Below are 21,814 nucleotides of genomic sequence, written 5' to 3'. Positions count from 1 at the left end.
TGGTGAAAGGAAAGTCTGATGCTGTAAAGACCTATACTTCATAGGAACCTGTAATATAAGATCCATGAATCAAGGCAAGCTGTATGTAGTCAAACAAAAGATGAAAAGACTGAACACCAACATCTTAGGAATCAGTGAACTAAAATGGACAGGAATGAGGTAATTTAATTGAGATGACCATCAGGTATATTACTGCGGGCAATAATTCCTCAGAAAGAAATGGAATAGAGTTCATAATAAAAAAGTAGGAAAAGCGATACTGGGATACAATCCTAAAAATGACAGAATGATCTCATTTCAAATCCAAGGCAAACAATTCAATATCACAGTAGTCCAAGTCTATGCACCAACCACTGGTGTTGAAGAAGATGATGTTGACCCATTCAGTGAAGCCCTACAGCACATTATAGAATTGAACCAAAAATGATGTCCTTATTATCATGGGGGATTGGAATGCTAAAATAGGAAGCCAGAGATAACCAGAATAACAGGCAATTTTGGCCTTGGAGTACAAATTGAAAAAGGGCACAGGCTGATAGAATTTTGTCAATAGAATATGATGGTCATAGCAAACACTATTTTCCAACAACCCGAGAAATACTCTACACATGGACATCACCAGATGGTCAACACAGAAATCAGATTGACTATGTTCTCTGTAGAGAACATAGCCAAAGAGTAAGAAGTCAGTTAAAAACAAGATTAGGAGCTGACTGTGGCTCAGATCATGAGCTTCTCATTGCAAAATTTAGGCTTAAATTAAAGAAAGTAGGGGAAAGCACTAGGCCATTTCGCTGTGGTGACTCCCTCGCACCACCTCCCATACTTGGCCAATAAAATTCTATTCTATTCTATTCTATTCTATTCCTCTATTCTATACACCCGGCGTGAGGTTGCCTCTCAGAGCATCTGGGTGCAGAAAGGCAAAAGGGGGTGCTTCGCCCCGGCTGGATCAACTTGGCTTCAGCCAAACCGAGGAGTCACCACAGTTACGGAAGGGTGCTGGCTACCAAATGAGCAAGTGAGAAAAGACAGGAGCCCTTCAGCATGAAAAGGACAAGGTAGCAGCAGCAGCAGCCAGCTTTCAGTAAAAGGAGTGGGAGGTTTCCCCCTCTCACCCGTCTGGGTTTCTCTCTCTGGCACAGTGTGTGGGAGACAGCCTCGTGTTGGGTGTATGAAAGGTGTGTGCTCCTCCTAGCCGCCTCAGAGTCCCTCTTTTTTTTTAAGCTTTAAAGTTTTGGATTGTTTTGATTACCCTCATCTGACCTTCTTCCTTCGGCAGCAACTGTCCTCCTCCTCTTCTTCTTCCTCCTCCTCCCACCCAAATTTCAAGCTTTTATTTCTTTCCTAATGGGTTTGCACGCATTATTTGCTTTTACATTGATTCCTATGGGAAAAATTGCTTCTACTTACAAACTTTTCTACTTATGAACCTGGCCACAGAACAAATTAAGTTGTTAAGTAGAGGTATCACTGTACTTTGATAGAATGAAAAAAAATGGCAAAGCAATAGGCACAATTTACATAGATTTCTGTAAAACCTTTGATTCAGTGGTGCAAAACAAACTACTTCTAAAACTGCAATCTCATGGCAAATCTGGCCCCCTGCACAAATGGAAAACTGTGTTTCTGTCAAACAGGCAACCAGTAGTCAAAATATCAAATGCTATATCAAATCCTGTGCCTGTTAACCATGGTGCAGTGTTTTAGGGCCAACACTTTTTATACTTTCCATAAATGACAATCATATTAAAATCATATTTGCAACCATATTAAAAGCAACTGCATTCTCTTAGCTGATTATGTAAAACTATTCAACACTACTAACATTGCTGCTATCCTTCAAACAGGCCTTGACTATGTGTCAGAATGGTCAAACTGTTAGCAACTACAAATCTCAACCAACAAATGCTCTGTCTTACACATTGGCAAAAAAAAAATAAAAAAGACACAAAATACAGGCTGGATGGAAATGACCTAGTAAGTGACCCTCACTCTGTTAAAGACTTTGGAGTACTTATCTGGAATGATCTAAGTACAAGATCTCACTGTAACAACATTGCAAAAAAAGCATTAAGAGTTGTTAACCTATTGCAGAAGAGACGGAGTAACGACTCGGACACCAGAGCTGGATTTAAACTTGGGTCATTTTTATTATAATAAATTTGCATAATTTATTAATTAAATTAGCATAAATTTGCATAAATTTGCATAAATCAACATATTCAACTATGACCCGGAAACAGTGGACCTGCAGGGTCAAACAAACACTTCCGGGGCGGAAATGACGTAAAAGGTCAACATTCCTGGGCAACTAAGGGCGTAGTCGATGCTGGTCCAGGTGAGGGACCTCTCCCTCACCTGAGACCCTGCCATGCACTCGCATGAGGGGGGTCCCGCCGGCTCACCCCTACCCTGGGACTTCAATAGCGGGACCCAAAGACAGGTTCCCCCCAAGTGCGCAGGTAGCACCCACCATGGGCTTGGAGAGAACCTGTCAATCATCCCCAAAGATGCCCAAGGGAGAACGCGCAGTTGCTGAACCACCACCAAGATTTCTGCCCCTAACCTGCCTACCCAAATGACCAGAGGTAAGCCAATTAACCTATTAAATGCAAGCACCCCCTAACCGCACGTCCATCTCCCCAGTGTGGAATGGGCGAAAAAACAGCCCCGCCTAATGGGCGAGGCTGCAAAAAATTCCCATTCGGCCCCCGAAGGCGACCCACCAGGCACACTGCAAAATAGGGAAGGGCGGGTGGGTGTCTGCTTGTGTGATGGGTCCGGGGCGAAAAGGCCTGCTTCAAGGCCCGCTGCCCTTAAATAGGGCCAGCAAGCCCCGCCCGGACCCCACGTCATGCCCAGCCACGTGGGCAAGGCATTCCCGGCCGAAATCTTGCCTCGCGAGATTTCGGCCGAAAACAAAATGGCGGCCGCCATGGAAGGGTCCGAGTCTGCCCGGCCCTTCCGCAAAAGCGCCGTGGGCCGGTAAGTCAGCCGGCGATATTGCAGAAGAGACAGAGTAACGACTCGGACACCAGAGCTGGATTTAAACTTGGGTCATTTTTATTATAATAAATTTGCATAATTTATTAATTAAATTAGCATGAATTAGCATAAATTTGCATAAAGCAACATATTCAATTATGACCCGGAAACAGTGGACCTGCAGGGTCAAACAAACACTTCCGGGGCAGAAATGACGTAAAAGGTCAACATTCCTGGGCAACTAAGGGCGTAGTCGATGCTGGTCCAGGTGAGGGACCTCTCCCTCACCTGAGACCCTGCCATGCACTCGCATGAGGGGGGTCCTGCCGGCTCACCCCTACCCTGGGACTTCAATAGCGGGACCCAAAGACAGGTTCCCCCCAAGTGCGCAGGTAGCACCCACCATGGGCTTGGAGAGAACCTGTCAATCATCCCCAAAGATGCCCAAGGGAGAACGCGCAGTTGCTGAACCACCACCCAGATTTCCGCCCCTAACCTGCCACGGAGCGGGGTTCAGATCTCTATCTTGGCCCCCCGACTCCCCCCTCTATCTGCGCCAGCTCACGCAGAGACCGCTGCAGGTCCTGTAAGAAAATGGTGTTCCCCTGCTCTGACAGGTGAACGCCATCGGCCCGGTAAAGCCACGGCCGATCTACGGTGATGAGGGGATGGGCCACTACAACCCCACCTAATTCCTTGACTGTTTTTCCCACGGCCTTATTCACCCTACGCCTGACCCGGTGTATGGCCCTAAGGGAAATGGCGTCCCTCCAAACGATCCTTGGGAGGATCTCTGACCACACCACTTGCGTGGTGGGCCATACCGTGCGAAGCCACCGCAGGTCTTCGCGCGCCTGGATGATCAATGGAAGACCACCAAGCAGGCACAGGTCATTGCCACCGAGGTGCAAGACCAGCCATCTGGGTGCGGCTATGGGTTGCCGACCACCCAGTCCCATCTGGGCGCGACCCTGGGTAGCCGCCCGCCCAGCAGCGCCGGGTACCGCCCTGAGATGCTGAGTACCCAGCAACGTCGGTAGGAGCCCCTCCCACCGCATACCCCTCCGGCCCATCCAAACAACATTGACCCACCGTCCCAACGACAGCTGGGTCCCAATGGCGCTTCTGGCTGCTGAGCGGCCGGCCCAGAAGACCATGCTGTGGCCACACAGCAGCGCCGTCTGTTTCTGCCTGGACTGGGAACCTGGAAGAGGACACACACAGAGAGGTTACCTAGCCTAAACCCTGCCCAGAATCCTCAGCGGGCCTAACATAACCCAAATATGCCGCTGACCGCCAGCGGCCAATCTCCTGAATCCGTTGGGCCGGGAAACCAGAAAGTGCCGCGCTAGTGGCGGCGCCGATACGGAACGAATGCGTTCCGTAGCCGGCGGGATCCATGCCTACCTGAGCCATTGCCTTCGACACTACCGCCCAGAATTGATACCGGGTCAGGGGGGTGCCATCCTGGTGTTGAAAAAGGTACCCACGCCCTGATCCCCGCAAGCCACAAAAATGCTGCAAAGCAGCCACCGGGCATACAGACTGATCGGTGGCTGCGCTAAGCTCAATTCTAACCCCTCTGTGTAACTGATCTGTCTTGGAATGTCTCACCAAAAGGGAGACACCCCCCTGCCTAAAGGCCAGATCAGTGAGCTGGAAAGCACGGAGCGACAAGTCAGACTGCGAGGAGGCCATTGCCTCGCTGACCCTGAGGGCCCCAAAAAACATAACACAAGTCGCTGCCCTAAAAAGACGGGCCTCGTACAGAGAGGCACACAGACTGTCAAATGCCTGATTAATCAAAGACAGCTGCTGAACCGTCAGGGCCTGACGAGTGTCAGAAGGGAACCCCTGTCGCTCCCGCACCCAGCCTTCCAGCATCCTCCGGATGCGAAAATCACCCGAAAAATCACTAAACCCCCCCGCCTTGGACAGAAAGGCGAGGCCGGCTAACCTAGACCTGATAGTCCTAACTGAAAGGCCACGCCCCTTCAGCAGAACACAAAATTCAGCTAGGTGCTCAACCGGGACAGGCCAGCTATGGGGGTAACCCCTACCCTGCCTGAAATCCCCAAACTCCTTACCTGCACGCTGGTAGGCTCGCAGGGTGCCAGGTGCTACAGATAAGGCGATCGCCCTGGAGGCCTCGTCTCTCCAGCTCTCGGGAGCCCGCCCAGGCTCCACAGGTGGGCTGGAAACACCTCTGGCGACTCTCGGGCCCACGGGGCCAGGGTCCGAAACCTGGACAACTGACCACGGGACAAGGCGTCAGCCACCCCGTTATCTAGCCCCGGGACGTGCCTGGCCAAAAACAATGCGTTCAGAGACAAGGACCTGTGCACAAAATGGCGGACAAGCCGCATTACCCTGTCACTCTTAGAGGACAGGGCGTTCACAACATGCACAACCGGTAGATTGTCACACCAAAAATGCACGGTCTTGTCCCTGAACTGCTCTCCCCAGAGCTCTAAGGCCACTATCAAGGGGAAAAGCTCCAAAAAGGTCAAGTCCTTAACCAATGAACAGGCACTCCATTCCGGAGGCCATGCCGACCAGCACCACTGGTCACCTAACACTACCCCAAAACCGCAAGTCCCTGCGGCGTCGGAACACAGCTGCAGCTCCGCTTCCAAAAGAAGCTCGTGCCGCCAGAAAGACAACCCGTTAAAACGTTCCAAAAACTCCCGCCACACGCAGAGGTCAGCCCTGACCCCAGCGCATAAGCGGGTACGATGATGGGGCAAACGTAGCCCCTTCATCGCATCATACAACCGGCGAGAAAAAGCCCTGCCTGGCACCACTACCCGACAGGCAAAATTAAGGATCCCGGCCAATTCCTGGAGCTGCCGAAGAGTAACCTTCCTGCAGCCCAAGACCGCCTCAAGCTTGGTCCTAATTTTAATCAACTTATCCAGGGGCAATCTGGAAGATTGCTCCTCCGAATCCAATTCAATACCGAGGAAGGTAATCCTGGTGGCAGGGCCTTCGGTCTTCTCAGGGGCTAAAGGCACCCCCAATTGAGCACAAAGGGCTTCGAAGTCCCGCATCAAAGCAAAGCATTGCTCCGAGTGCGCCGGCCCGGCCATCAAGAAATCATCAAGGTAATGAACGACCGAACCCAGGCCACTACGCCTCCTGAGCACCCACTCCAGGAAGGTACTGAAGCTCTCAAAAAGGGAGCAGGAAACAGAGCAGCCCATAGGCAATGCCCTGTCCACATAAAACCCACCTTCAAAATGGAAGCCCAGAAGCTCGAAGTCGCCTGGGTGAATGGGGAGGAGCCGGAATGCCGACTTAATGTCGCATTTACCCATAAGGGCTCCCACCCCACACTCCCTAACCATGGCCACGGCCGCATCAAAGGATGCGTACCGGACTGAACAAAGTTCGTCAGGAATGAAGTCATTCACTGACTCCCCTTTTGGAAAAGACAAATGGTGAATCAACCTAAATTCACCGCTCGCCTTTTTGGGGACCACCCCCAGGGGGGACACTCTAAGATTCGAAAAGGGCGGCTCCAGGAAAGGCCCAAGGACCCTGCCCTCAGCAACCTCCTTCCGAATCTTAGCCCGAACAATGTCCTCATGTCCGACAACCGACCTGAGGTTCTCTGACATGAAAGCCTTCCTAACGCCCACATAAGGGATCCTAAATCCCTCGGAGAAGCCCCTCAAGAGCAACTCGGCTCTCGGGCGAGGGTGGTAGTCGACCAACCAACCCTCGAGCACAGAAACATTAATTGGGCTGGGCCCCTTTTCCCCCAGCTGGTGGGGAAGGTTTTCCTGGACCCCCGCCCTTCTTTTCCGCCCCTTTCTTGGGGCAGGGACAGACTGAAGCTGCATGGGACCCCCCACAATTCCCGCAGGCATGCTTGTACTTACAAAAGGGACGAAAACACGCCCCTTTTGCAGCAAACTCATGACAAGCGGGCGAGGCCCCCTTGCCAGCCACACCAGGAGTCGCCTTGGCCGGCAAAGCCGCGCCAGGCTCCTCCTCCATGAAGTGCCCACTATCCGTACGCTCACACCCTTCCTTCCCAGACATATGCGTGGCCCGGAACCAAAGGTCCGGAACCACCATATCCCAAGGCAAGTTAGGCTCTACCGCCATCCTCATACGAAAGCCTTTATCATAATGGCGCCATATGGTGCCCTTATATTCGAAGTGGGCCCTGGCAATCAAATCTATATATTTAAACATGGCAGAGGCCATAGCCGGCTGCCTCTGAATCACCACAGACCCATAAGTAAGAAAAGCATACAGCCAGGAGCTGAAGCATTTCGTTACTTTGGTTTTCTTCGTTTTCTCCCTCAGGACAATCTCTTTCTCCTGCTTAGGAACCTCTCGGTTCAAAAGCGAAAAAAGATCCACGTATTCTCCCCGCCATATAGCCTCCTTCACCGAAGGGTGAAGGTGGCATCCTAAAGGGGTGGACGGCAACCCGCACGGGATGGCCCCTGCTTTAATGCAAGCGAACGGGTCCCATACCGTGTTGGCCGCAACACCAAAAACTCCCGCACCGTGGGGCTAGGGCAAGACAGGGAGCGGGGGCATAACCGCAGGGGCTGGAGGAACCCACCCCCCTGCCCCGGGCACCGCAGGTATCCCCGTAGGACCCGGCCCGGGCAGCGGAGCAGGGCCAGCCGCCAGCGGCCCCGAAGGAGGAACCGGCTGTGCCCAGACCTGCCCGCAGGTGCCCGTGGAAGACCCCAAAAAACTGGACCCACTCCCAACCCCCGCCGGGGGAAACCCCGGGGTGGGTGAAGGAAGAAAGGACAGCGGTGTAGTGTGTGGTGCAGCCTCACCTGCCCCGTACGGGGTTGATGACATCCACGGGGGGCCCATTGTTGCGGGGCCCGGGAAAGCCGCCATCGGCCCTGCCGGGGCCTGTCGTCCAGCAGGAGCCATCTGCCCAGCCTGGGCCGCCACGGGATCTCTTCCCAACGCCGCAGGAACTTGATCAAGGGACCCTCCGGAGCCCGAACCACTTCTCCACTGCTCGAGCTCGTCGAGCCTCTCCAACACCCTGGCCCAAGACATGGCAGGAGAAAGATCAGGTTGAGGGGCAGGAGGCAACGAAACCACCCCCCCTTGCTTGGGGACCACCCCCGTAGGCCCCTCCCTACTGGCCCGAGCCCGGGCAGAAGGCCTAAGGGCCCTCCTGGGACGCGCAGCCGGCGGAGCCATAGGGGCAGTAGCAGGCCTCTTCTTCGGAGCCATCCCAAATCCTTAAAATCTAGGATGCAGGGAGCAACCTCAGCTGCTACCTAGAATTGAACTCTCAACCTTCTGAGTGGCAGGCAAGCGTCCCCACCACTGGGCCACTACCTGGCGTTAATTAACGTAAAGGGAGAAGCCCTTGCAAACCCCCAGGCCCCCTTTCCGAGGCCCAAAAGAGTAAGCTTCCCCTCACGGGCAGGCCGCTTAAGGCCTTAAAGCCGGCCTCCAATCAACCCAGGACCGGGGACCCCAGAAGCCAAACCACCCAACCGCGCCCTCCTCCCGGCCGGGAGGAGGTTACCAGTCCCCCTCGGGCCCGAGGGGGATCCTCTTGTAGAAGCTGAGCTCTGATCGAGTTCACCGAGCTGCTGACAACTTTTCGCTCCCTCTGCCGGCCACAAAATGGCGGCCGCGACACGAGGGCAACCCAAAATGGCGTCGGAGCAGCACTCAGCCGAGTGTCTGCTCGTGTGATGGGTCCGGGGCGAAAAGGCCTGCTTCAAGGCCCGCTGCCCTTAAATAGGGCCAGCAAGCCCCGCCCGGACCCCACGTCATGCCCAGCCACGTGGGCAAGGCATTCCCGGCCGAAATCTCGCCTCGCGAGATTTCGGCCGAAAACAAAATGGCAGCCGCCATGGAAGGGTCCGAGTCTGCCCGGCCCTTCCGCAAAAGCGCCGTGGGCCGGTAAGTCAGCCGGCGATAATCTTGCATAACTTCTTTTCTGGTAATATTGTAATTTTAACTAGAGCATACAAAACATTTGCTAGACCAATTCTTGACTACAGCATATCTGTCTGGAACCTACATTACATATCGGACATTAATACAATTGAGAATGTCCAGAGATATTTCATGAGAAGAGTCCCCCACTCCTCTGTTTGCAACAGAATATCTTATGCCACCATACTTGAAATTTTGGGCTTAGACAATTTAGAACTACATCCCCTTATGTTTGACATAAGTTTAGCAGATAAAATTATCTGCTACAATGTCCTATCCATCAGTAACTACTTCAGCTTCAACTGCAACAATACACGAGCACACAATAGAAACAAACTTAAGGTAAACTGCTCCAAACTCGATTGCAGATAATAGGACTTAAGCAACAGAGGGATCAATGCCTGGAATAAACTGCCTGACTCTGTGCTTTCTTCCCCAAATCCCTAAATTCTTAACCTTAGACTATCTACTATTGACCTCACCCCATTCTTAAGAGGTCTGGAAGAACCGTGCATAAGCACACCTACCGTCTATTTCCTATGTACTCATAACCATCTCATCTATACATTTACACTTTCACAATTCAACTGGTACATTAAATTTTACAATTATAGCATTTTATACAATATTGGTATATAATATAATATTGAAAAAGTTTGAAAGGACTTTCAAAATAACATGAAAGAGCCAGTGAAATAAAAACAATTTCATTTCCAATTTTAACTTCAGTTCTACATAGTGAAGATCTGTACAAATACCTGTACAATGTGGTAGTTGTTGTTCCCAACGTTTCTTCAAATATGTAATGAAAGAAAATCCAAGAAAAGTATAACCTGTGTTGCATTGATAATACACCTTCTCTTGGGGGAAATACTTCTCCTTTATGTCACCAACAATCTGACCATTTTGAATTTCAGGGGGAGAAGAACATCTTACATCTAAAATAGTAACAAATATGGTTCAGTTAAATGCACTTGGTTTTCCCAAAACAAACTTTTGTAAGCATGCTCTCACTTTAACTTTTTAAACTAAAATTGACAGTACATATCATATGGCACAGAAAATACAAGAGTGGCCCTGCAGGGTTTCTTCCCTTTGAGGTGAGCGGAATGTGAGACTACAGAGAGTGGAACGTCCTCTTCCTCCTTGAAGAAATGAAACTGGGTGCCTTCAATCATTACTATCATGATATCTGATCAGTCTTAAATTAGTGGTAGTGAGTTGTTTGTGTAAATAATTTTCTCTGAAACTCCTTTTCTAGGATTATTGTTAACTCAGAGGGTGGGAGAATCTGTATACAGTCTGTTTTCTAATTTTGTTTGTAAAAGCTAAATAAGAATACAACATTAATACTTATGCATTAGAGCAATTCTAAAATGTTGTATTGAAAACTGGATTATTTTGCAAGAAATTTAAATCCTTCTATGAACTACATGCAGAAAAGAAGCTATCAAGTGAATGACCTCTGCATGATGAACTATTCTGGCCTTTTCCCTTCTAATCAGTCTGTTACGAAGCAGCAAAGCAACAGATGCAACTGTGATCCTCTACTCTAGGCTTTGAGGAAAATGGTCTCAATATCCTTTGCTGATGTCTGGAAACCATCAGATCTGGATGAGAGAGAACAGATTAATATAAAGACCACTTAGTCTGTTCTGTTGCTTTACTATATTTACAGTTGATTGTAATGAGGCTGTTATACTTCGTTTTTATATATATAAGCAGCTAACTGTCTCTAGATTGTGATGGGATAGAAGTGGATTATAAAATGCACCTTTTACCACTGCAAAAGAGGGTGAAAACATGGTTGCTGTAGTCCCCCAGTACCCACACCTTTTGGTTTCTTCCTCCCAGCAATTTACCTCCTTGCAGCAAGCAGCCCATAGCCTGATTAGCATAAGCCACTGATTATATGCCTTTCAACCCTCAGCTGATTGATTGAAGCTGCAGGCAAACCCATATGTTAAAATGTAAGTGATGGAGGCAAATCACTGTCAGGGAGAGGGAAGGCAGAATTTTATTTCTTGTGCTAATCACATTGTGTTGAAACTGGCTATTTGTTGTATGCTGCAAGGAGATAAGTCAATAACTATAAATGCCTATACAATGTTCAAATTATTAGACATATTTTTTAAAGACTGCTTTATTATTTTTTCTAGACAACTTAACAAAATGAAAAAAACTTTTTAAAATAAATGCTTGATCTGAAGAGGCTTAGTGTTGTTGTATCTTCTTTTAAATTGTAGAGAATGCCGCTGGCGACTTACCCGCCGGCGCGGGTTGCGGCGTGGCCGGGGAAGGAGGCTGCCATGTTGGGGGTGGCCCGCAGTGACGTGTCTTGGGGTGCACGGGGCACCCATTGGCCGGGCAGGAGGAGGCAGCCCTATAAAAGGGGCTGCCTCGTGGCGCAGTTTCTCTTTTGCCCAGCAGCGTGAGAATGCCCTGCAGCACGAGGAGTCATCGCGCAGCGAGGGACAGGCCCGGAGGCCGGAGATGTTCACGGATTGCGCAGCCGGCGAGCGGAGCCTGAGCAGGCCGGCGGAGGGCGGAGAGCAGCGGATTGGAGGCTATTGGGGGCCAGATTGTCTCTCGGGGGTGGTTGTGGCGGCGATGGCGCGAGGCAGCAGGGCAAAGGGAAGCAGCCAGCGGTGGGGAGCGAGGGAGGGGGCCAGCGAGCAGGGCACCTCCCCCAACGAGCCCCGGCGTACGGGACGCAAGAGGGCCCCTAAGAGGGCATGGGTGGAGGCCTCTGGGGCTTGGCAGGCCGAGCGGCATGGGTGTGAAGGCAGCTCCAGGGGGGCGGTAGTAACAAGGGGAAGGGCGGCGAAGCATCGGGGGCCACCCCCAGGAGCGGGAGGCCGCCGCCAGGGGCGGGCCCCTCCTCGAGGGCCACATGGAAGGATGACTGAGGTTACAGGGGAAGGGGAGCCCAGTGCCTCAGAGCTTAGCTTGTCTGAGGAGGGGTCACCTGCAGGGAGGACTCCTGGGAAGGAGGGTGCAGGGTATGATTCTCTTGCTGTTTCCTCACAACTCCTATCTGCTTTACTCAAGAAACTGGATGAGCGGCCAAAGAAGAGGGGAAGGCCCCGACAGGCAGGGGCCGCAGGTGCCACAAGCGCGGAGGGGACGCGTAGCTCCTCAGAATCGGAGGAGAGGTCCCAGAAGGAGCGAGCAGAGCATCGCGCTAAGAAGAAGCACAAGAGGAAGCGGGTAAGCAGGACAGTCTCCTGCTCCGAGGATGCCGATGATGACTCTTCACATTGGGGTGAGTGCCCTGTACGTAAGCATCGCTGGTCCCGTCCAAGGGGGCCACGAGTCAGGCTGCAGGCTGTCAAACGCACTACACATAGGGCACACAGAACATGGCGATCGCGCACGGCAGCCCAGGTTTGGGGGAGGCGGCGCAGGCGAGAGGTGACAAAACAGGGCAGGAAGAGAAGGGACACATCGCAGGACAGCTCTGAGTCAACCACCACGGACTCCACCGACTCCTTTGGGGGTGATAGTGATAACCCTTTCGCCCCTGGCCTCCCTGACACCACGCTGAGTATGCATATGTCACAGGCCCTTAAACGAAAAATTTGGCGTGGGGCTTACGTGGATATCTTCAGTATTTTGTTACCGGAGAAGTCCGACAAGGACAAGGATAGCAAGAAAGGGGCCGATGAACCGAAGGACACTAAAATGGATAAGGGAATATTGGCGTGGGCGTATGCCTTCTTGGCTTACCATTCAGTGGTAGTGGAAGATGACGTACACAAGACCCACGAACTTATACTTTATATGAATATGATCTTGAAGGCGTACCAGGAGTTTGGGGGGGAGGCATGGAAGCAGTACGATGAGACGTTTCGGAGATTCGCCGCACACAATAGGCACTGGCCTTGGGACATGAGGCATAATGATCTGTGGCTGCAGGCCACGCAGCAAGCAGCTACCCCGGCCAGCGGCGGACGCCCACTGGCCACCTGCTGCTCACCCAAGGAAAAGAAGCAACCCTCCCCCGCCCTGCAGTGGGTTCAGTGACACAAGGCTCTACACAGCATAGCGGGTCAGGTTCGTCCTTTCGGATCCCGCCGTACTGTTACGAGTACGGCGCCAGGGGAGCCTGTTCACGGCCAGTTTGCCGCTTTCGCCACGCATGCGCTTTGTGCAATGGCAGACACCCAACTTCAGCATGCTACAGAGGCAGGGGGGAGGCGGCAACAAGGACACGGGGGGCCCCTCTAAACCCCAGTCGGGAGGAGCTCAAGCTAAGGGGCCCAACCCCCGTTAGGTTGGAAAGGTTGCAGGAGAGACTTATCGGCTATCGACCAAGGAGAGAGGCCGAGTTTTTGATGGCAGGTTTTTCAGAGGGCTTTCGGATTCCGTACAAGGGGCCTAGGAGGGCCTGCCTTGCGGACAATTTGAGGTCTTTAGTTGGCATGGAGTATGTGGTACGAGAGAAGATTTTGAAGGAGGTGCAGGAGGGCCGGGTGCTGGGCCCCTTTTCGGGGCCGCCCCTGCCCTCCTTGCAGGTATCCCCCCTGGGAGTGGTGCCCAAGAGAGCAGCCGGGGAGTTCAGGCTCATTCATCATCTGTCTTTCCCTCCGGGTGAATCGGTAAATGATCACATCCCTGGGGAGCTGTGCTCAGTGCACTATACCCCCTTTGAGAAGGCCGTCTCAATGGTACGAGACTGTGGAATTGGGGCCCTGATGGGCAAATGTGATATTAAGTCGGCCTCTCGTCTATTACCGATTCACCCCGAGGATTTTGACCTCCTAGGTTTTCAGTTTGAGGGGGGCTTCTTTGTAGACAGGGTCCTGCCAATGGGTTGTTCGGTTTCATGTTCTTTGTTCGAGAAGTTTAGTTCGTTCCTAGAGTGGGCCCAGGTGAAGGGCACGGGGATTCGGTCAGTTGTCCATTATTTAGATGACTTTCTTTTCGCAGGGCCGGCTGGCTCTGACGAATGCCAACGGGGGATGGCAGGATTTCAGGAATTGTGCGGTGATCTGGGCGTGCCTCTAGCCCATGAAAAGACTGAGGGGCCCACCACCAGGCTCACATTCCTAGGCATTGAGGTAGATTCGGTAGCGCAGACATGTAGGCTACCTGAGGACAAGCTGGCTAGGCTTAGGGACTCAGTTAGGGTTATTCGAGCCGCCAGAAGGGTGACTCTTAAGCAGGTTCAGGAGCTAGCCGGATTGTTGAATTTCGCTTGTCGAGTGGTAGCGCTGGGTAGGGTATTTATGTATAGATTTACAGGGCGACAGTGGGCCTGAGTAAGCCACACCACAGGATCCGCTTGACGGCTAGCATTAGGAAGGATCTAGGGGTATGGCAACAATTCTTAGACACATATAATGGGGTTTCCTTTTGGAGACAAGACATGCTTTTGAGAGGGGACATCCAGGTGAAATCTGACGCGGCAGGGACGACTGGTTTGGGAGTAATATGGAAGGATAGATGGTTTAGGGCGGACTGGCCACACGATTGGTGGGATACGGCGTTTGCAGGGATTTGACATTCCTGGAGCTGTTCCCAATTGTCGTGGGAATCGAGCTTTGGTCCCATAGTTTCGCCGGGAAGACGGTACATTTCTGGTGCGATAACATGGCAGTCGTACATGTGGTCAACATACTTTCCTCCAAAAACGAGAGGGTGATGGGGCTGGTTCGACATATGGTGGTGAAGTGCCTGGCGCATAACATGCTTTTTCGCGCGCACCATGTCCCGGGTATTAGGAACGGGGTGGCTGACGCACTATCAAGGGGGCAGTTGGCTAGGTTCCGGCTGCTTGCCCCACAGGCCAAGGAGCACCCGGAGGCAGCCCCCCATCACCTGTGGCTGATTGGAGGGCCGACGTAAACAGGGCAATGGACATGTCCATAGCAGCAAGCACCAGGAGGTCATACCAGCGGGCAGGTAGGGAATTTTGGGCTTTTCGTCACCTTAGGAGATACGATCAGCTATGGCCTGCCCCGGTAGAGCACTTACTCGAGTTCTGTGCTCTTAGCAGACATCGGGGGTTGTCCGCCCGAACAATACGGGGCAAACTCGCAGGCTTGGCTTTTATAGCCAAGTCCCGGGGCTTCTCAGACACCACAGGGGACTTCAGGGTTAGGAAAACACTGGAGGGCTGGATTAGGGAGAGGGGTCCGGCCCGGGGTGACAGGAGGCGTCCCCTTAAACTAGTTCACCTAAAGGGGCTGTGCGGCTTGTGGGACGGGCTATGCCGCTCTCAGTACGAGGTGGCACTTTACCGTGCGGCCGCGGTTATATTGTTCTTCGGAGCTTTTCGTATTAGTGAGGTTTTAGCGGCATCTAGGTTCAACAGCTCGGGCTGTCTGCAAGAGATATCAGATTTAGGCGGGGCTCGGTATTCCTATGGCTGCGACATTCCAAGACCGATCAAAAGGGACGGGGCATTACGGTTAAGCTTTCCCGCACTAGCAACAAGAGGGAGTGCCCAGTACGGGCGATTTCAGCATACTGGGCCCTTAGGGGCAAGGAACCGGGTCCGCTTTTCTGTCACTCCTCTGGGGAACCTCTCACCAGGTACCAGTTCTGGGCAGTAATGACTAAGGCCCTGGCCCGGCTGGGCCTGGACCCCAAGCGTTACGGGACTCACTCTTTTAGGATCGGTGCAGCTTCCTTTGCAGCAGAGGAAGGTTTCAGCACGCCGGACATCCGTGCAGTGGGCCGATGGCGATCGGCGGCCTTCCAGACTTACATCCGCCCTTAGGTGAGTAGGGCGGGACAGGGCGCGGCTGCGCCACCACTTCTGACGCTGCTTTGATTCCTCCCTTCTTTAGATAACACACAGGGTGCGCACAGGATCCTGATGTGTGGCCACAGCATGGTATACTGGGCCGAGAGGAGGGCCCAGGAGACGATGCCCGGCACGCATTTGGAGTTTGACCAGCCTGTGTCTGTTCAATGGTTGGGCCATCAAGGCTTGCGGTGGTTTAATTTACTTCCCCTGTTATTCAACAGTGGGAAGGTGCACGGGGTGCTGGGATGGTTGGTTTTACACGTAGGAGGTAACGACCTTGGATCAATAACGGGCGTAGATTTGTTGTGGCACACTTGGGATGGCTTACAGGTGATTTGGCAGTGGTGGCCGGACACCCGAGTTTTATGGTCCAACATTTTGCCATGAAGGTGCTGGCGGCATGCTGTAAACCCTAAGGCGGTAGATGGGGCTAGGAAGAGGGTCAACAGAGCAGTTAAGAAATGGGTACTCCAGTCGGGGGGTGGAGTGATAGACCACCCCGATATCAGAGCATCCCAGATAGATGCTCTGATATATAGACAGGATGGGGTACATTTAACAGACAAGGGGAATGACAAATTCATAGCGGACCTGCAGAGGTGCCTGCACATTCATGTGCAGGGGGGGAGCAGGGGGAATAAATTCATAATTTCACCCCCTGCTGTGGCCGATAGGGGGCGGAAATGGGCATAAGCAGGAACTGTGTGATCTCCTTTAGGGGCGCCTCTACTGAGGTGAGGGGCGATTTCCTTCTCGGATTACAGGGCTCGACCGGCCTGGGTTCGGGGAGGGGGTCGCTCCTGTGGCTCGCTGCCTGGGGATTATCAGAGACCAGTGGCAAGCCATCTCATACGCCGTGGGGGCGTGGCAAGGGGCAGGGGGCAGGTGTAAGTTTACCTGACCCTGCACCCGGCAAGGAGCTTTCGCCCTAGAGTTGCTCAGTTGAGGTTGTTGGAAAGTTAACTCCGCCCCCATTTGAGTTATGCACCCCTGCAAGTCACGTGGGGTTTATTTGGTTAATAGTTAATTAAGTTGGTTTAATAAAAGTGGCCCTATTTATACCCACACCTTGTGTCCGACTGTTACTCCGACTGCGCCGCAATGCCACTGGCAACTTACCCGCCGGCGCGGGTTGCGGCGTGGCCGGGGAATGAGGCCGCCATGTTGGGGGTGGTGCCTGCAGCCCCCACGTCATCCCCGGGGGCCACAGTGACGTGTCTTGGGGTGCGCGGGGCACCCATTGGCCGGGCAGGAGGAGGCAGCCCTATAAAAGGGGCTGCCTCGTGGCACAGTTTCTCTTTTGCCCGGCAGCGTGAGACACCCGCCCGCCCTCCCTCTGTTACAGGGTGCATATGATGGGTCGCCCCTCGGGGGGCCGAGTAGGAATTTTTTGCAGCCACAGCAAAATGGCCGAGCGGTGGCTGTTTTTTCGCCTACTCCACTCTGTGCGTGGGAGTGTGGTTAGGGGGTGGACCCACCAGCTAGTACCCCTCCCCCCCTCAAGGTCACTGGGGGGGACAGCCGATAGGGGGTGGAAATGGGCGTAAGCAGCAACTGTGTGATCTCCTTTAGGGGCACCTCTACTGAGGTGAGGGGCGATTTCCTTCTCGGATTACAGGGCTCGACCGGCCTGGGTTCGGGGAGGGGGTCGCTCCTGTGGCTCGGTGCCTGGGGATTATCAGAGACCAGTGGTGAGCCATCCCATACGCCGTGGGGGCGTGGCAAGGGGCAGGGGGCAGGTGTAAGTTTACCTGACCCTGCATCCGGCAAGGTGCTTTCGCCTTAGAGTTGCTCAGTTGAGGTTGCTGGAAAGTTAACTCCGCCCCCATTTGAGTTATGCACCCCTGCAGGTCACGTGGGGTTTATTTGGTTAATAGTTAATTAAGTTGGTTTAATAAAAGTGACCCTATTTATACCCACACCTTGTGTCCGACTGTTACTCCGACTGCGCCGCAATATACATTTCTCCAATTCTTTGCTATTTCTATTATTAGACCCGGATGCGCAAAAATACACAGCAAACAGTGTATATCATCTGTGCTGTTTGCTGGGAGGGAAATTGCTGGGAGACAGAGGCAGATTTGTTTTTCCTTGTTTTCCTTTCCCAAAACTAAGATGCATTTTATGCTCCAGTGCATCTTATATTCCCAAAAATATGGTAAATAAGCAAACAAGCTTGATCATTCAAGGTAGGCAAGGCAATCATAAGTGCTATTTCCAGACATAAAACCTGCACTAATTTAAAATGTGTCCCTCCTGCTGGGTTTTCATGACCTCAAATAGATTGTATATCTAGGCTGACAGCCCCCCCCCTTCAATTAGGAAATGCTAAAGCAGAGAAAACACTACCAAAAGTAATGAACAGCATTTCTTTTTAAAGCAATTGATGAGATCTAACAGCTAATAGCATGATAAATTTTAATAAGGATATTAAAAATTGTTATATTGGGTCATCCAGTTGACAAAAGTTAAGGAGGTAGCACTTGTTCAATGATATTTACCAAAAGGAAATGGAAAATTATTGTATTGTATTGAAAGTTGAAGGTATATGAAAAATGTATGTATTTATGAGTGGAGAAAAAATAAGCAATTTTACACACACACAACCAAAAAAGAACTTATCAGAACAAGTATAGTGAACCCTCGATCATCGCGAGGGTTCCGTTCCAGGACCCCAAGCGATGATCGATTTTTCGCGAAGTAGCGGTGCGGAAGTAAAAACACCATCTGCGCATGTGCAGATGGTGTTTTTACTTCCACCGCCGCCCGCAGCGCGTTGCTGGGGAGCGCGCGCGCGTTGCTGGGGCCGCTCCCCAGCTGGGGAGCGGATCTGGGGTTTCCCCAAGCGCGCGCGCGTTGCTGGGGCCGCTTCCCAGCTGGGGAGCGGAGCCGGGGTTTCCCCAAGCGCGCGCGCGTTGCTGGGGCTGCTCCCCAGCTGGGGAGCGGATCTGGGGTTTCCCCAAGCGCGCGCGCGTTGCCGGCTCCGCTTCCCAGCTGGGAAGTGAAGCTAGGCTGCCCCAAGCTCGCGCGCACCGCCCGCCCGCCCACGCTGTTGCCGGCTCCGCTTCCCAGCTGGGAAGCGGAGCTAGGCTGCCCCAAGCTCGCGCGCGCCGCCCGCCCGCCCGCCCACGCTGTTGCCGGCTCCGCTTCCCAGCTGGGAAGCGGAGCTAGGCTGCCCCAAGCTCGCGCTCCAGCCCAGCGCCGCTGGGGTCTTACCGGGGCAAGAGGGGGAAGACCCAGGGAAGCCTCTGCCCGGCGGGGAAACTCCACCATCTACGCATGCGTGGAAGGGCACGCATGCGCAGATGGTGGAGTTTACTTCCGGGTTGAAAACTAGCGAAATAGCCCTTTCGCGATCCTTGAGGACGCGAAACTCGAGGGTTCACTGTATTAACTTTAAAGCATAAGATGGAAAAACTGTCATCAGAAATAAATTACTGTAGAATCTAGCAGTAATTATTGACAAAGGGTAAAAAAAAAATGTATTTCTATTTTTTGGTATTCACAACAAAAAAGTATACTGCTTAATTGTTTTCATACCTTTCACATCCAAAGAGACTTATAGAAGAGGCTGGATCTGAGGAGGAATTCCATTGACAACTTTCAGCTAGTCAGCTGTTTTGTAATGTAGATTAGTCTGCAGACATCAACTGCCACAGCTACTCAGGATGTCATTCCTAATCTGCAAACATCAACTAATCTGCATACATCAACTACATCAATTACTCAAGGTGTTACCCCACCAACTAATCAGGATGTTTCAATACAACCAACCAACCCGCTTGCAGCAGCTGAGCCAACACGCCACACCCACCCAGCAGTATTTATAGAGGGACAGTAGCATAGACCACACTTTGTTTGCCCAAGCACAAAGCCAAAAAACAATAGCCTGAAGATGACGAGTGGGACCTTGTCAAAATGTGTTTTTGTTTTTAGCAGCTGTTTTTAATGCTCACAACTTTTTATCTGTAAAATAGTGATCATTAAATGAAATATTATTGATTTCAAGAGACTACCAAACCCAATCTACTTGTTTTCTGTTGGAAACTTACGGTGCACACTGATTGAATTTGTTACACTGAGGATGATCGAATCATTGAAAATAACCCACTAAAGTTAAATAACAGTTTACACTTATTTCAGCCTTAGGACAGAGGGATCTTCTGGTCTTCAGTTTTAGAATCATAGTACTTCTCTCCCATTGCTCTGAATGGAAGGAATTTCATTTGGATCACAGGAATATTATTGTACAATGGAGCTTGCATTTGAAATTGCAATTAATAACAAATGGTATTAGTAAAATACAAATTTGTGTTGTGATTTACATGTAAATACCAAACATTTCTGTAGTGAACATTTTATAAGTAGTCTTTGACTTACAACAGTTCATTTAGTGACAATTCAAAGTTACAATAACACTGAAAAAAGTGACCTTTGCAGCAATTCCCTTGATCACATGATCAAAATTCAGATGCTTCGCAACTGATTCATATTTATGATGGTTGCTATGTTCCAAGTCAATGTGATCTCCTTTTGTGACCTTCTGCCAAGGAAAGTTAATAGGGAAGCCAGATTCACTTAACAATCAGGCTATTAATTTAACAAATGTTGAGTCACTTGGGTGATTTTAGCCATTTGGTATAAAAATGATGATACTGACATTTCAGAATTTTCTTGTCCATGTAGTTTGGTTTCTTAAAATTGTTATATTTTGCTGCAGATCAGATGAATCGGTTTAAAAAAGAATTATATAAAATGTACTGATGCAAATTTATTTTTTTACTGTTCACTTTTTGTTTTTCCAGATCTAAGTAAATGAACAACAGGACATATGCCTCACCCTTTAAAACAGAAGATGAATATCTGAAAAGATATATCGTTCTCTTTAATGTGACCACATGAAACTGGATTGTATGCAATTATAAACATCAGATCCAAACAAAAAAGCCTGGTCTGCAAAAGATTTTACCAACTATAATTTCTTGGGAAATGATAAGATTTAATTAAAAACAAGTTTATGGACTAAAATTAAGGCAGATAAAATAATATCCATTTGTGAATAGGTGGCAATGTAAAATTTAAAAATGATGAAATAAAATATAAAATAATAAAATATAATAAAATATAAGGTAACCTAATAAATAATGGAGGAATGGAGAATTTTTAATATATTTTTCCTTTAAACGTTTGATTAATTGGATCAAACAGCAACTCATCTTAAACAATGACAAAATTGTAATTGATAATAAGCCTATAGATATGTTCAAGGGGAAAAAGGAAGGAAAATATCTTAAGGGAACAATCACATGAGGATTCAAGAGGAAGTTTGCAAAGGGGTATCATAAATAGTAAAAGTAAAGATTCCCTTTGCACATATGAATTACTCATTCCCAATTATAGGGGGAGATACAATATCCATCTCTTGGATATGGTAATTTTTTTCTTTCTTATGGAAGATCACAAGATACCCTCAACTTTGCTGGTGTCATTGTGAAGTTTGGAGAACAGCAAGTTAAGAAGTACACATTTCACCAATTTTAATAATCCATTGTGATTACCTGTGGACAACATTGTGTATTTTTCCTCTTGGAAGAGTGGGGGAGAGGGATGATGAGGACAAGGACAAGGATAATGAAGAAGAAGGAGAAGAATGAAAGATTGGATGCTTCATAATAAGGCAGAGCCAAACCAGATATCTTCTCACATTAGATCTTTTCCTTATTTTATTGAATCTTCCCATGAGGAACATAGAGCACTGTCTACATTTTTTAAGTCAATGGGGTCTTTTTGACTCAATTCAAGTTGCATAATACAGATACTAATACATATTGTTCTCCACAGTAGGTGGAACTATAATCCAGAATGGGTTGATCTTGCCCAATCAGATGAGGACTGAGACTGGTAATTTAAATACTGAGGGGCACTTCTGTCCTATTTCCCTCAGTCTTCAGTCTGGACAGAGGTCATCTTGTTCAATCCTCAGATTGATAGCTTCATTAGCTGATATCTCTACTTTTCATCTGTCATTGCACATGAGTTTGAGGTTTCCTTGATTCAACTGTCAGTTTTCAAGCTTTACTGCCTCTGACTGGATGGCAGGAGCAATAAAGAATAGAATAGAATAGA

At 50.3% G+C, this 21,814-nt stretch overlaps 1 long non-coding RNA gene across 1 annotated transcript in view; it reads left to right on the top strand.

Moving 5' to 3' along the window:
* Window positions 1-20,631, top strand: part of LOC139155477 (uncharacterized) — a 297,390-nt gene extending 276,759 nt beyond the window's left edge. Inside the window, exon 4 of the long non-coding RNA XR_011557073.1 lies at window positions 20,494-20,631. This is a non-coding gene — a long non-coding RNA (uncharacterized lncRNA). The remainder of the gene's footprint in view (window positions 1-20,493) is intronic.
* Window positions 20,632-21,814: the final 1,183 nt, after the last annotated feature.

This window comes from Erythrolamprus reginae, unplaced genomic scaffold (genome assembly GCF_031021105.1).
Source record: "Erythrolamprus reginae isolate rEryReg1 unplaced genomic scaffold, rEryReg1.hap1 H_21, whole genome shotgun sequence".
Lineage (NCBI taxonomy): Eukaryota > Metazoa > Chordata > Lepidosauria > Squamata > Dipsadidae > Erythrolamprus > Erythrolamprus reginae.
This window is presented reverse-complemented; position numbering and strand designations above follow the sequence as displayed.